The sequence below is a fragment of the Drosophila rhopaloa genome, unplaced genomic scaffold (genome assembly GCF_018152115.1).
Source record: "Drosophila rhopaloa isolate 14029-0021.01 unplaced genomic scaffold, ASM1815211v1 contig_163, whole genome shotgun sequence".
Lineage (NCBI taxonomy): Eukaryota > Metazoa > Arthropoda > Insecta > Diptera > Drosophilidae > Drosophila > Drosophila rhopaloa.
The window spans coordinates 6,921,565-6,934,626 of NW_025335043.1; positions in this window are offsets into that span (position 1 = coordinate 6,921,565).

Genomic DNA, 13,062 nt, shown 5'->3' on the forward strand with positions numbered 1-13,062 from the left:
GTAAGGCAATAGCTGAAGGGGCGAATGCCTATTATATGCAGAAACTATTTTATTACCCATTCAAAAGTCAGGGAAGTCTTTCGACTTTCCCCCAAATAAAAGCCAACAAATCATTTTAAGCGAACACATTAGCTTTGATGATGGAGTTTGATTAGGTATGAGGATTTCAATTAGAAAAACTAAGGCAACCGCAAAACCAACTCAAATTTTGGGTGTCTCAAATGAGGTTTACATGAGCAAATATTTACCAGCAATTATTTGCGATAAACGGTTGCCGGCGGACATCGCTCGGTTTATTTGGTTCTTAAATAAATTACCGGGAAATGCCCCTTCACAGTTTTTGGGATGATAAACACGTTCAAACCGTTGCGAACCGCATAAAACCTTTACAATTACTTATAAATTTAAAGCATTTATAACATGCTTAATGAATTTCCAGCGAGGCGAAGACGAGCTTCCTCCGCAGGACCCTTTGCTCCTTGCTCCTTGCTGGTGGCTGGTTGGCTGCTTGGTAATGTTTTCGTTGAATTATGATGCTTTTAAAACGTAATTTATTTTTTTAAATAAACACCGAACGCGCTGCTTGCGCCGTTTTGCTTTCTTTTGGCTTCTGATGTTGGCGCTTCTGCTGTACGCCAGCAATCTGAAATGAATTTAATTTAATTTTATTATTTCAGTCAAAATTGCTTCGTCTGCTGCATCTTGGCGCTGTTGCTCCTTGAGCTGAGCTCATAACTCTGTTTATTTTTATTGTGCCTTTTCTTTTATTGGTTCATAATTTGTGAGTGCTGCTTAAGTGGATAAAATCGATGGCACATAAAGGAAATCATTCATTTATCCTAATGCTGTTGTATTAGAGCTAGCTATTTCTTAAGTTTTAATTACTGCTAATAAGAGTTTTATGGTATTTCTTTAAACTTTATATAGAGCACTCTAAAAACCAAGATTAAGCAATTATCCAGAGTCTGCACAGATTCCTGAGCAATTTAGTGGAAATATTTTGTAATACTTCTTGGAAAATCGAAACCCTAGAAAGGAAACCTCAAAAGTTGCGCCGAAGCAATTTATTGATATGGTCATTACAGGCTGAAGTTGGCAACATCTTCACATTGGAGGGTTTTTGCCTCGAAATTGCATATGGCCAGAACCAAACTTTGAGCAATCAAATTGGGCAAACATCAGGGAAAGATAGCGAGGGCGAACGACGTAGTTGTCGTACTTCAAAAACTCAAGTTGTGCATATTTATCAAAACATATTCGATATATACGAGGTGTGTTCAAAAAGTAAGGTGACTTTTCAAATTTCGCGGGCAACATATTTTCGATTATCGATTTTTTTGTTTTGTTATATTGGTACACTCTTCCCTAACATCTGTACCAAGTTTCAATGGAACATCCTCTTTTGTTTGGTTCTGAGAGGCGTAAAGTTACAAGTTATTTTGCGAGCTCGGCGATTTTTTGTTTTTTTCGGTTTTGGCTCGCCTGGGCTCTTCCATTGGGACGATTGGGCTTTGGTTTCGATATCATAACCATATACCCATGATTCGTCACCAGTTATGACCCTTTTGAGTAAATCTGGGTCGTCGTTGACGTCATTCAACAGCTCTTGAGCGATGCTCATGCGACGGTTCTTTTGGTCAAAATTCAGCAATTTCGGAACAAACTTCGCTGACACACGACTCATACCCAAAACGTTTGAAAAAATTTCATGGCACGAGCCAAGCGATATACCGACATCTTCAGCAACTTCTCTGATAGTGATTCGACGATTTTCCAAAACAATTTTCGTCACTGCTTGAACGTTTTCATCAGTTGTTGACGTGCTTGGGCGTCCAGAGCGAGGCTGGTCATTGGCATCTTCCCGGCCATCTTGGAAGAGTTTGTACCACTTGTACACATTTTTTTTACTCAGAACAGTTTCACCGTATGCCACTGTTTCAAGTGTTTCAGAGCACTTAATTTTATTTTGTACACAAAATTTGATGCAAATCCTTTGATCCATATTTTTCGATAGCAAAAAATCGCCGAGCTCGCAAAATAACTTGTAACTTTACGCCTCTCACAACCAAACAAAAGAGGATGTTCCATTGAATCTTGGTACAGATGTTAGGGAAGAGTGTACCAATATAACAAAACAAAAAAATCGATAATCGAAAATATGTTGCCCGCGAAATTTGAAAAGTCACCTTACTTTTTGAACACACCTCGTATATATGGTTAGGAAATGGGAAAAAATTGCACGTGCATGCCAAGAGCAAACACGGGGAAATTGCTGGCACTGGAGTCCTTACACACACCCATAAGGAAAATAGGAGAGTGGGCCAAGACCAGTACGAAAGGATATGGTGGCTCTCCATCTGCATTTGACGTTGCTGGCGCTTCAGAAATGTGTAAAATATTTTTCACATCACAGAATATGGCACGCGGAAAAGTGCAGCCAACAATATTTATTATGGAAAATAGGCGAAAAGGCGAAAATAAATACAGAACACGGGCAGACACTTCTTCCTCCCGTTTCGCTTTGATTAATGCCTTCAATGCGGACAACATGGCGTATGCGTAATGTGGCAATGAGATACAAATCGAAGGCAGCAGCATTAATGGCCAACTATTAAACTAATCGCTTTTGTTGCCTTGCGACGGGCAATTATCCTTCACTCACACCCAGTCACCCCAAATCAAGCCATAAAACAAAAAGAAGGAAAAAATGTAACAATACAAATAATAAAAGTCCTGCCAAATGTCGATACTTTCACGGAAGATGTCTGGCATAAAGACCTGGGCTAAAGCAATTTTACACCTGTCAGCAAATAAAACGTTGATACACAAATAGAAAAATCCGTCTAAGTAGCAAAATTATTGTTGAAGGCACAAAGCGCACACGAAAATAAAAAAGGGACAGCAGAAAAGAGGACTCAACGAAATCGCTTCCATTGCTGATGCTTTCGTTGTTTAAGACAAATACCGCGCAGCAACAAAAGGCCAACTCATTGTTGTTGCTCTTGATTCACCTTTCTGCCCCGCCCCCCTCGACACCCCTCTACGCCACCTTCTAACGCTCTTTTTTTCCCGCTCCTTTGTGCTAAATAAACATTTATAAAAACAGCCAAAAGTTTTTATTCGCTGATGCTGCTTCTGTTGCCACTTTTTGGTCCTTTTTCCTTCTGCCCCCTCGATTCTGGCCCAGAATTTCATTTTGAACATTTCACGGGACTTTGACGCATGGCAAAGTTTATTTCTAAATATATTTATGCAGTAGCCGAGAAAAGGCATATTTGATAAGTGGGTGAATTGGTCTTAGATAAATATCTGTTCACAAAGTGTACGTGATTATTGTTGTCTGTTGACGGGGCAGAATACAATATTTATGTGGTTGGTAAAGGAAAACTCTATGATTTAGATGGGATTAGATAAAGATAAAAAAATGTTTACAATAATGGTGTTAAATATTACTTTGATTAGTTAATAAATGATTACATTTATATGTCGGTAGGCAAAGAAAACTAAAGTCTTAAGATATAAGTTAATTTATGATATGAACTATTATGCATAGATATTGTTCAATGGGTTTTTTAAAATAATAATATAAATTTATATATTTCTATTTTATTTAAAGGGCATTTCTGAACCTACTTTATTCCCGAGTCAACATTTAATTCTTGTTTCCTGTAAGTCCCATTTGAAAATCGTTGTAGGCGTTAAAGTTATACGAATGCGTAGCCTGCCAATTTGATGGGCCCGGAACAGAACAGAACAGAACGGAGCAGAACAGCACTTGTAGTATATATAAAGCCATAAACTGCCGCAAGTCAAACATCTTGGCGAGAGATCTGTGTCGTCCTGGAATTGATAAGACTGTGCAAGCAATGGCTATGCACCACATCACCATACAGAAGTCCAAGTCGTGGAGTAGTTATGGCCGCAGTCGGGTGATGGATGGCAGCTGCATTGTTTGCTTTAAGACTTGCCCGATGACTTGGCTCTGATAATGGCTTATGAATGCCAGGCAATTGCGTCATGTAAACGAGCATGGTGGGCGTGGCGGCCAGACGCGTGACGCCCATCTCCAACCGCCCGCCGCCCACCGCCCACAGCCCTCAGCCCTTCGGCCTTTAACATGTGCCGCCGTCGTTGGGGGCGGGGCCACGCCCACAATGTGTTGCTGCAATGTTGTCGACTGCAGCAAGCTGCAAGGCGTTGAACAACATGACGCACAGCGATAGCAAAAGCGATTGCGAGCTTTCTGTTTCTGCCTTCGTCCCGCTGCTTACCAAAAAAACACTGCCCAAAATAATTGTGTAAATATAGAAATAAGATGAAATAATTTTAAAAATATTAAATTTTTTATAACGCTATTGGTTAAAAAATATAGGAATATCTTTATGAATAAAGTATTTATAACTAACTAATTTGAACACGAAATAAATAAAAGCATCGGATCAACAACATTTTGTTATGGGAAACATATTATTAGTTTAATATTTTTTATGACAAAATACAATTAAAACATAAACTTCTTGAATTGCCTTTTATAACTTTATAGCTGAAAGTTTGTAGCACAAGTGTTACTATGATAATGATTAGCGAGCTTCTTCAAGTCATAATTTATTAACAGATAAGAAAGCGTACCGCAATATTCTACCAATTCAGTGCCAGTGTATTTGCCAGATATCATTTGATAAGCATGGGCCAACGGCATCAGGCAACTCGACGGGCTATCAATGTTGTTGTTTGCGGCATTGGCAGTGCGAGTGTGTGTCACTGTGTGTGTACTTTGCCAAGTTGATGTCTAATTTAACGCTATCGTAAAGTTGCCAGCGTTTGCTTTCTATTATCCGTCCCGTTCACTCACTCAGTCTCTTACTTTTGATACCCTTTAATCATGGGGTAAATACATTCATCTAAATTTATTACAAGAAATTCTGAAGAGAAGAAAAAATGTAGATAATCACAGAGACAGTTTTTTCACAATTTTATAACTCTTTTTAAAAAAAATATTATTAACAACTCTATATGTTTTGACAGAGGATACTTCTTCACAAAACATATTACCTTAGTTATTAACTAAACTTTAAAGACATAATTCTAGTCTGATTATCTTAAAAGAGCTGACTAAAGGTAAGCAACATATTTGAAAAAGGGAGAATAAAGGGTATATTATAGTCGAGTTATGTCTATCAGTCTGCCTTTCTTGTTCAATGCTGTCAATGTGTCAGGCAGCCCAAAATCGAGACTCGTTCGGGAAATGGTGAAAAACACATGTAACTGCAAATCGTTATCGTCATCGCCGGTACTGTTGTTGCCACTGGTTTTTCCCCACACAGGCACACACACACACACATATATAAGGGGCAAAAATACCGAGGCAGACAGACATTGTTTCGGTAGTTAGCACATGTGTGAGTCCTTGTTGCAGGACGTGTAACGAGGAAGTGTAAGTAAAATGTACATAATAGTTGGCATGACTGTTCTGTTTGCTGCACTGCCACTGACATAAGATGCAATGATCATTTGTTTGTGTAAGCCCGAAATGAAACCCATCACTTGTTGTTCGGCTTATCGAAGCGACTGGGACTTTGTTGCCAACCTTTGGTTTCATTATAAGCAGCAAACAATGAAGGCGGAATATTAATGCCTTAGTTGTTATTACCTTGAGGGAATTTCTGGAATGCAAATTGTTCTATAACTACCGAAGTCAATTGAGCTTGATTGATTGGGAATAATCATAAAGTGGAATTATATAGTGGGAATAAGGCAAAAGTCGGTTACAAAATATATTTTTGAAACCCAAACTGAATTCGATAGTTCCAGTCTGTGTGACTTAGATTATAACTAAAATAACTTTTAAAATGTTTTCTACTTCCAAGAGCTATAAAGTTTGATTTAAGTTTCCGTTTTTTAATCAAAACCGTAAAAAATAATGGTTAAATGTTGGAATGTCATACCTCGTTGAATTCGTTATAAAATTTCAAATCGATTGGCATTCACAGCTAAAAAATTTAATTTTCGGCAAATTTTCGCAAAAAATAATAATGTACGCCCCTTTTAAAAAATGCAAAAATCGGTAAAAAAAAAAAAATTCTACAAATGGATAAAACTAGATGCTCTTTTGGCATAATAGTAGTTTTTTCCAAACAGAGAACTTTATTTAGCAACTCAATCAATTGGACTCCATTTATCAAAGCTTTTAACACGTTTTTGTATATCACAAAACTGCCATTACCTATGACCGTAGTGATAAAAGCCCCTTGAGCCCTTCGACAATCCGCTTATATAAACTGCATCAATTGACCCAAGTTCCAGTCCAAAGTTGGCAAGTCAATCCATCACTCCCCAGCATTCCCTTTCATCGCATGGAGGTCTCAAAAATGTTTCCTATGCCTCGAGCAACATTTGTCATCTGCTCAATAATTGTCAACAGACAAAACAAATTTACATGTGCAAATGTGTGTGCGAACTTTGTCCATGTTTGGACTAATGTCTTGCCAAGTGCCCGAAAATGTTTTTCCATTTATAAGGAAACAGACTCAATTTAATTTCCCGTAGAGTTGACAGGAGGGAAAAAAGTTGCAGCCATTTGAACTATATAAATATACGTAGGCTTAGCATGGGAAAACTGCTAATCCGACAGACAAACTGACCCAAGGACGAGTCCCATTTACAGGACCCAAAAATTTTACTTGACCCTTTTCGGGTTGAGCTGAGCGAATCTGAATATTGCCGTGTTAATCCTACTTGGGAATTTATAAAATAAATTATTTACTTTGCTGGATTTCAGAGGGAGAACGAAGAAAAACATCGGTGGAAAGTTGCTCAAACAGCGAATGAAAGATGAAAGAAAGTGGCATAGTTCTGGGCCTATGCTGAAGTTGTCCTGCAGGCTTTAAGTTGAAAGGACTACCATTGTGTGGCTGCGTGGGCAGTGCAGATCCTGCTGACGTGGCCAAAATGAATTGCACTTGATTGTGGCAGCACAGGTGGAATTGCCAGTGCAAAGTGCATCGTTAGCCAAAATTTACGTGGCACGTTAACGCCCGACTGCCAAAAACAAGCCAGCTAAGCTCCCCTTTAACCCTTGCTCCGCCACCTGTTCCTTCCAGAATTTATGCTTGTGAATTATGAATGTAAACGGCGTCTTGGCTCTCTTCTTTTTTTTGCGGGGAATTTATTTGATAGTCAGCTGCAGAAAATGTTCTCGCTCGCTTGTGTTTTTCTTTTATTATTATAAATTCATATGCGTTGTCGATTAATTTCCATTTTCCCCTCATTTCTCAGGCACCCTCGGCTGTCCCATTACTTATGCTGTTTTTAATTTTCTGGGTTCAATGCACGTGCCACGGCCCCAAAAGAATCTCTGGCATAAATACACAAGACTACAATGGGAACAGTAATCTACGAGGGTCCCAGAACCACCCATCCTAAACATTTAGGCGACCCTTTCTGCCAGATGACGGCAAAAGTCGAAAGGGTTGGGATTATTTACCCCTTGCCTTATTGGATTCACTTTAAAAAGAAGTTTAGTTAATGGAATTCTCAAGCGAACAACATGATTTGTAGTTTGTGGCGAATGTTTTGATTATATCCTGAAGGAATGAAAATGTAGGGTGACAAACTAAAGCCCTATGGGGTATCCATAGAAGTATTATTGTAAACTATAACTTTAAGGGATATATTTCTTCAGTCCTCTTAAAAATATAAAAAAAAGGTTATATTTATAATGTATATGTGAGTGGGTATTAATCCAAAATTATTGTAAGTCAAGGGGTCCCCGTTCTGTTTTTAAATATATTATTTCATCGAAAATATTGCAGAAAACTAGACATGTCTCTTGATTGGCGATTAAATGCAACTCAAGTATGCGCACTCAACTGCATTAATCAGTCAACTGTTATCAGCAGACTATAATTCCCGACGCGCTATCGACGACACCCTTGAGTGATTCCCATTCTCGGATAATTCAATTCTCGATGGCAATCCATTTGGGCAGCATTGTAAATGATTATACTCCAGTTATTCCCACTCTTTGGAGCCCCGAGGGCAAACATTCTTCTCGGATTCAAGCAATTTTCCATTTGGCTTTCTGCTTTCATTTGAGCAATCAAATAAAAATCCCAATGTAAGCCTTTTTTTGGCAGACAATCGCAAGAGAGGCGCCCAAATTGGCAAATCCCAGCTGAAATACAACAACAGGCTGCTGCGCCTTCGTTATTTTCTTCACTTATATTTATTATTTTTTTTCGGCTTGTAAATATTTTTCTTTTGCTTAGGCGAATTGCCTTCTGTTTTTGGCAAGCTCCTTTTAATATTGTCTTCCGCAGAATTCGCGCCCCATGAGTTATGCGATTGCTCTTCATTAGATTTATCCGACTGTATATGGCTGTTGGATGTAATCTCAGCCAGCTGGATGTATGCATTATCATATTGAGTTCTTTTTACGGCTCGACAGCAAATAAACAGGCAACCAGCACCCGGGGACTTCTACCTCTCCCACCGGCTCTTCAAATGAAAAGTCATAAAAAGGCACAAAGGATAATGCGTTTTTAATGGCAATGAGTTTGGCTTTTGTGCCCGACGCGTTTTTTCGGCTTTTGGCGGGCATAAAATACAAACAGAACAAGAAAACGCCGAATAAAAATGCTTAACAAAATGAAACAGAATATTTATTTTGGATATGCACAAAAGTCCTCACTTCTTTTTTTCGAGCCCCCAAAAGTTTACGAGTTTCTTTAATTAATTTTGCTTCAGAAGAAAAATAGGATGAGGGCGGGCATTTTTGCATCTGGCAGGAAGTCGGGCGCATCCTTTTTCAGGAAACCATGCCACTCTCCATGTGTTGATTAAGCGCATTCACTTGAGTTTATTAACAAGCGGGAGACTGGGGCAAATGCTGCGGCCGACTTCTGGCAGGATGTGCCAGGATATGGAAGGATATGGCAGGATATGGTCCGGGGACAGGACCAACAACCGCTAAGCGGTGTACGGACCCACTTTCAGCTCCAGTCATTCATCTGGGATTCAGAATAGCTGCACTCAAACCACTTTTTTGTTCTACAAGATTAATGTTAAAATTAAAAAAAGTCAAATAAGGGGAACATAGTGTCCAAGAAATCATTCCTGATTGTCATTTTGATTGGTTTTAAATAAAACTATTGTTTTGGTAGTGGAATTAACATAAAATAATTTTTTCAAAATTCAAACAAATTGTTAACCATCAAATATTCTTAATTAATTTGATTATTCTTTAGTCAAAAATAAAACTGCAAATATAAATATTTTTACTGATAACTTATTTAGTTGACAAAGCATGACACTAGTTTATTATATTTTTTTTGAGTGAAAGCAGGCAGTCTGAGGTTCTTTTAATTTTGGCATAATTATTCAAATTTCGCTGAAAAGTTGCCGTGTCTCACGTGATGAAAGACAGCGAGTGGTGGTGGCAGCAAGTCGGGGCAATGAGTACCTTGGCATCCCGGGCACGTGACTACTCATAAGCCATTAGCCACCATCGGCACAGATGACCTGAGACAGGCTGCCATTCCTCCATGCAGTTTGTGTCCCGTGTCCTTGTTGTCAGTCCTTGCTCAGCGCGCCGATGTCCTGGCCAGTTTGGATTGTCGCTGGTAATTGTTGACTAATTGAGCCAGGCAACGGAATCGAAGGCACGACGTCGTGGCAGTGATTTAGAGCCCGCTTAGCAGTTCGGACATGTGTCCAGTCTGTGGCTGCTAATGAGCTGCAAATCGTGGGCCTTGCGTACGTGCACGAGTCCTTTTTCAACGCACATCCTTGACCAGGATGAAGGATGCGTAGGCGAGTCTTAAATGTCATGGACAGCGACTGATTAACCCATTCATTTACTCACTGAGGATAAGGAGTACTTTCGAAGTTTAAAGAAAATATATTAAGAACGATACAAGAGTGTCCACAGATCAATATTTGGAAACATAAATAAATAGATAAAACTATAAAAGGATGAACTTAACATTTTAAGATGAATGGCCTTACTTGCTTTCTTATTTAAATATTAGAACAACTGTAGACGAAATTCAATTATTTTTGTTGGTTTTAAAGATTTTTGTTTTTACAAATTATTGCACTTTTTTAGTTTTTACAGCAAATGATGCTGAAAGATTAAATCCATTAGAGCAACGACCCTAATCGCAAATAAACCCTCAGCTAATTTGATATTTATGAAGCAATTTAGTTCTGGCATTTATTATTACTCGCATACGTAGACATACTATCTCTCTAAATAATTCAATGGAAATACGAGACATTCACTTGACTAATTAAAACTTTTCTACAATAATGTTCCCACTTAGGGAGCATTTAAGCCATCAGTCTGTCGACTTCAACTACCAACTATTAGGGACATTTTTATTGCCTTCCCAGAAAAAAAGAACCCAATTAAACTGAACCCGTATTTAAGTGTGCCAATGGCAATTTAGACGGGTTCTAATTCCAGTTTTAGTTGCTGGCCGTCGTCAAACAAAAAACCCGCAACTGTTGACCGACCGACTGTTTGGTGGCTTTTCACCGCTTTCACTTTTCACCGCTCGCTTTTCCACTTTCCCCATTTCACTTTTGATTCGGAAGGGCAGCCGGGGGATTGTTATGCAAATGGAACGCACTGAAAGAAAATCAATTAACTAAAGCAAACACGGGGCGTGGCCAAACACAATGGCCATTTCTGCTGTCCTGTCAAACGCTCGTTTCGGTTGTGGGCCCAAAAATTAATTAAACCTCATTTGACGCAATCTTTCAGCGGGCCTAATTCGGAGCCCAGATCCATGGCCAAAATCCAAATCCAAATCCGAAGCAGCAACAGCAATTAGGCCCGAAATCCACAGGCGCATGGAATTCCTGGGGAAGGATATTCGGGGAATGGTGATGTTATGTTATGCGTGCGGTTATGTATATGGCATGACTGTCATTTGCTTTATGCACATGCCGAGGAAATATTCATGATTGCAGTTAACAAGGACAATTATGATTGATTTATGACTGCCGTTCGTTTGGGGGCGATTGCCATTAGTGTGGGGCCAGCTTTATGGCAGGTGTGATAAAAGTTATTATCCCGGGACGAACACACACACATGCAGATGGTGTCTTGCGCCAAAGTTTGAGTGGGTCGTTAAAAGTGTAAACCATCCTGGCAACTAAGATACGCCGCTAAATTAACATTGTAAGTGTCTTGTATTCCAACGAAAACATAACATTTAATTAGATTAGTCATATGAGCGCACAAAATGGCTTCGCAGATATCAGAAGGCGAACAAACTCATTTACATTTTGTATCTCGCGTTAAGTTTATCAACCTTTATGGCCCGAACTTTTGTTATTGCCTATTCAAATGAGTTGGATGGGCTGCAAGCTCGCTTTAATTATGTTAAATCTCTGGAGCATTTGTTTGAATAAATCAAGTTAAAGTCATGGACTTAACCTTAGATCATTGACCCTTAACTGTGCAGCACACTCCACCAAATAAATATACGCAATCGTAGGCTGTGAATAATTAAAGCACAAATTGTTTTCAATTATTTGTGGAAACTTTTACGTTCCATATGGCTGTGCAATGCAGCATTATTAAATGCTCCTGGCAGGGGACTAATAAAATATACGTTTGCCATCAGGACAGGGGCAACAAAAAGAACAATTTCCAAAAAATAAATTTGCCGAAAACTGTTTACCTCCCTTCGCACACATAATGCAATTTTAATTGCAAACAATATTTCGTTTGGTTGGGTTTAAACTCGTATTTATATGCAGGTACCAGGTATATACAAGGCTGTTTATATATATATAAATATATATAGTCGAGCAGGACTCATAATTTGCGGCAGGCGAATCCTTTTTGGGCCCGGCAGCCATGTCGTTGGTCGCAATCGATGTCGTTTATCTTCTGATTTGTTGCCAAACGAAGCAAAACAAATCACTTGCTTGAACGGAGCGATCCAACAACTAAATTTCCGAGGTCCTGCCGGAAGGAGCTGCAGCTTTTGAAGGGATTTTGCCGCAGCTCCTGCTCCAGTTTCCCAATCCACCAGCTCCAGCTGCTGTTGCGAATGAATTGTAGCCATTTTTCAGGCATCTTTGGCAGACTCGTGACGGCCGACGTTTCGCAGGAAAGGACAAGGCGAAAAAAAGCTGGGAATTTGTGACGCCTCCGCCTCGTGTTAACAATGGCAGTATGCCACGCCCACCTCTCCGCATCCCCGCCGCCCCCTTATAACAAAAGGTACAAATGTCGCCGAAATTTATTGGCTTGCATTAACCGACACAAGGACTCGCCGGGATATACACACCATATATTAATATAAGAGAGCGTGTGTGCGCCACAGCAATTGTTTTGTCTTCCTGGCTCCGGCTAAAGTGCACATTTGTTGTCTTCTTTATTTGGCCCAGAAGTTAATCAGGATTTGTGACTCATCCCCGCACGCACTGATAAATTAATTTGTGCCCTGACTTCCTTGACATTTTATTGAAATTTGCATAAACATAATTTCCGAGAGGCCGTCAGTAAATCCTGAAGAAAAAGCAAAGACTACGGAATAAACTACCAGTTGGGTAAACATGCAGCATGAAAAACTGTATTATTTCAGTACATTAACTTGGGATTTATTGTTTATGGCAGTTAAGGGTGTGTGCCATTCAATGGACACGAACATCGATGGGCCCAAAGTCAAAGTTTCCACAGAAATGTTGACTAAAAAGTTGGCCAAAAGTTGGGCAAACCCCTTAGGTGAGACCTTGTCCTTGGTAGTAGTTTTTCTCGTCCTTAACTTTCCCCTTAATTGAAAGGGCTTTGTCTTGGGGCCGGCTCGTGTGTGTATCCTCTGCAGTCACCGCATCATAAGGCTGTCATAATATGCATTTTAAATTACGTATGCACACGCGGCGTATGCGCAATATGACGAACAGCAGCCGCCGCAAATTTCCTTGCCACACACTCACACACACACATCTTTCTCTTTATTTTGTAGAGAGAAATTTCCACTTGGCTTTTGTTTCTAGCCAAGTTTATGTTATACAATTTTCGTTTCCATTTCCTCTTTTGGCATT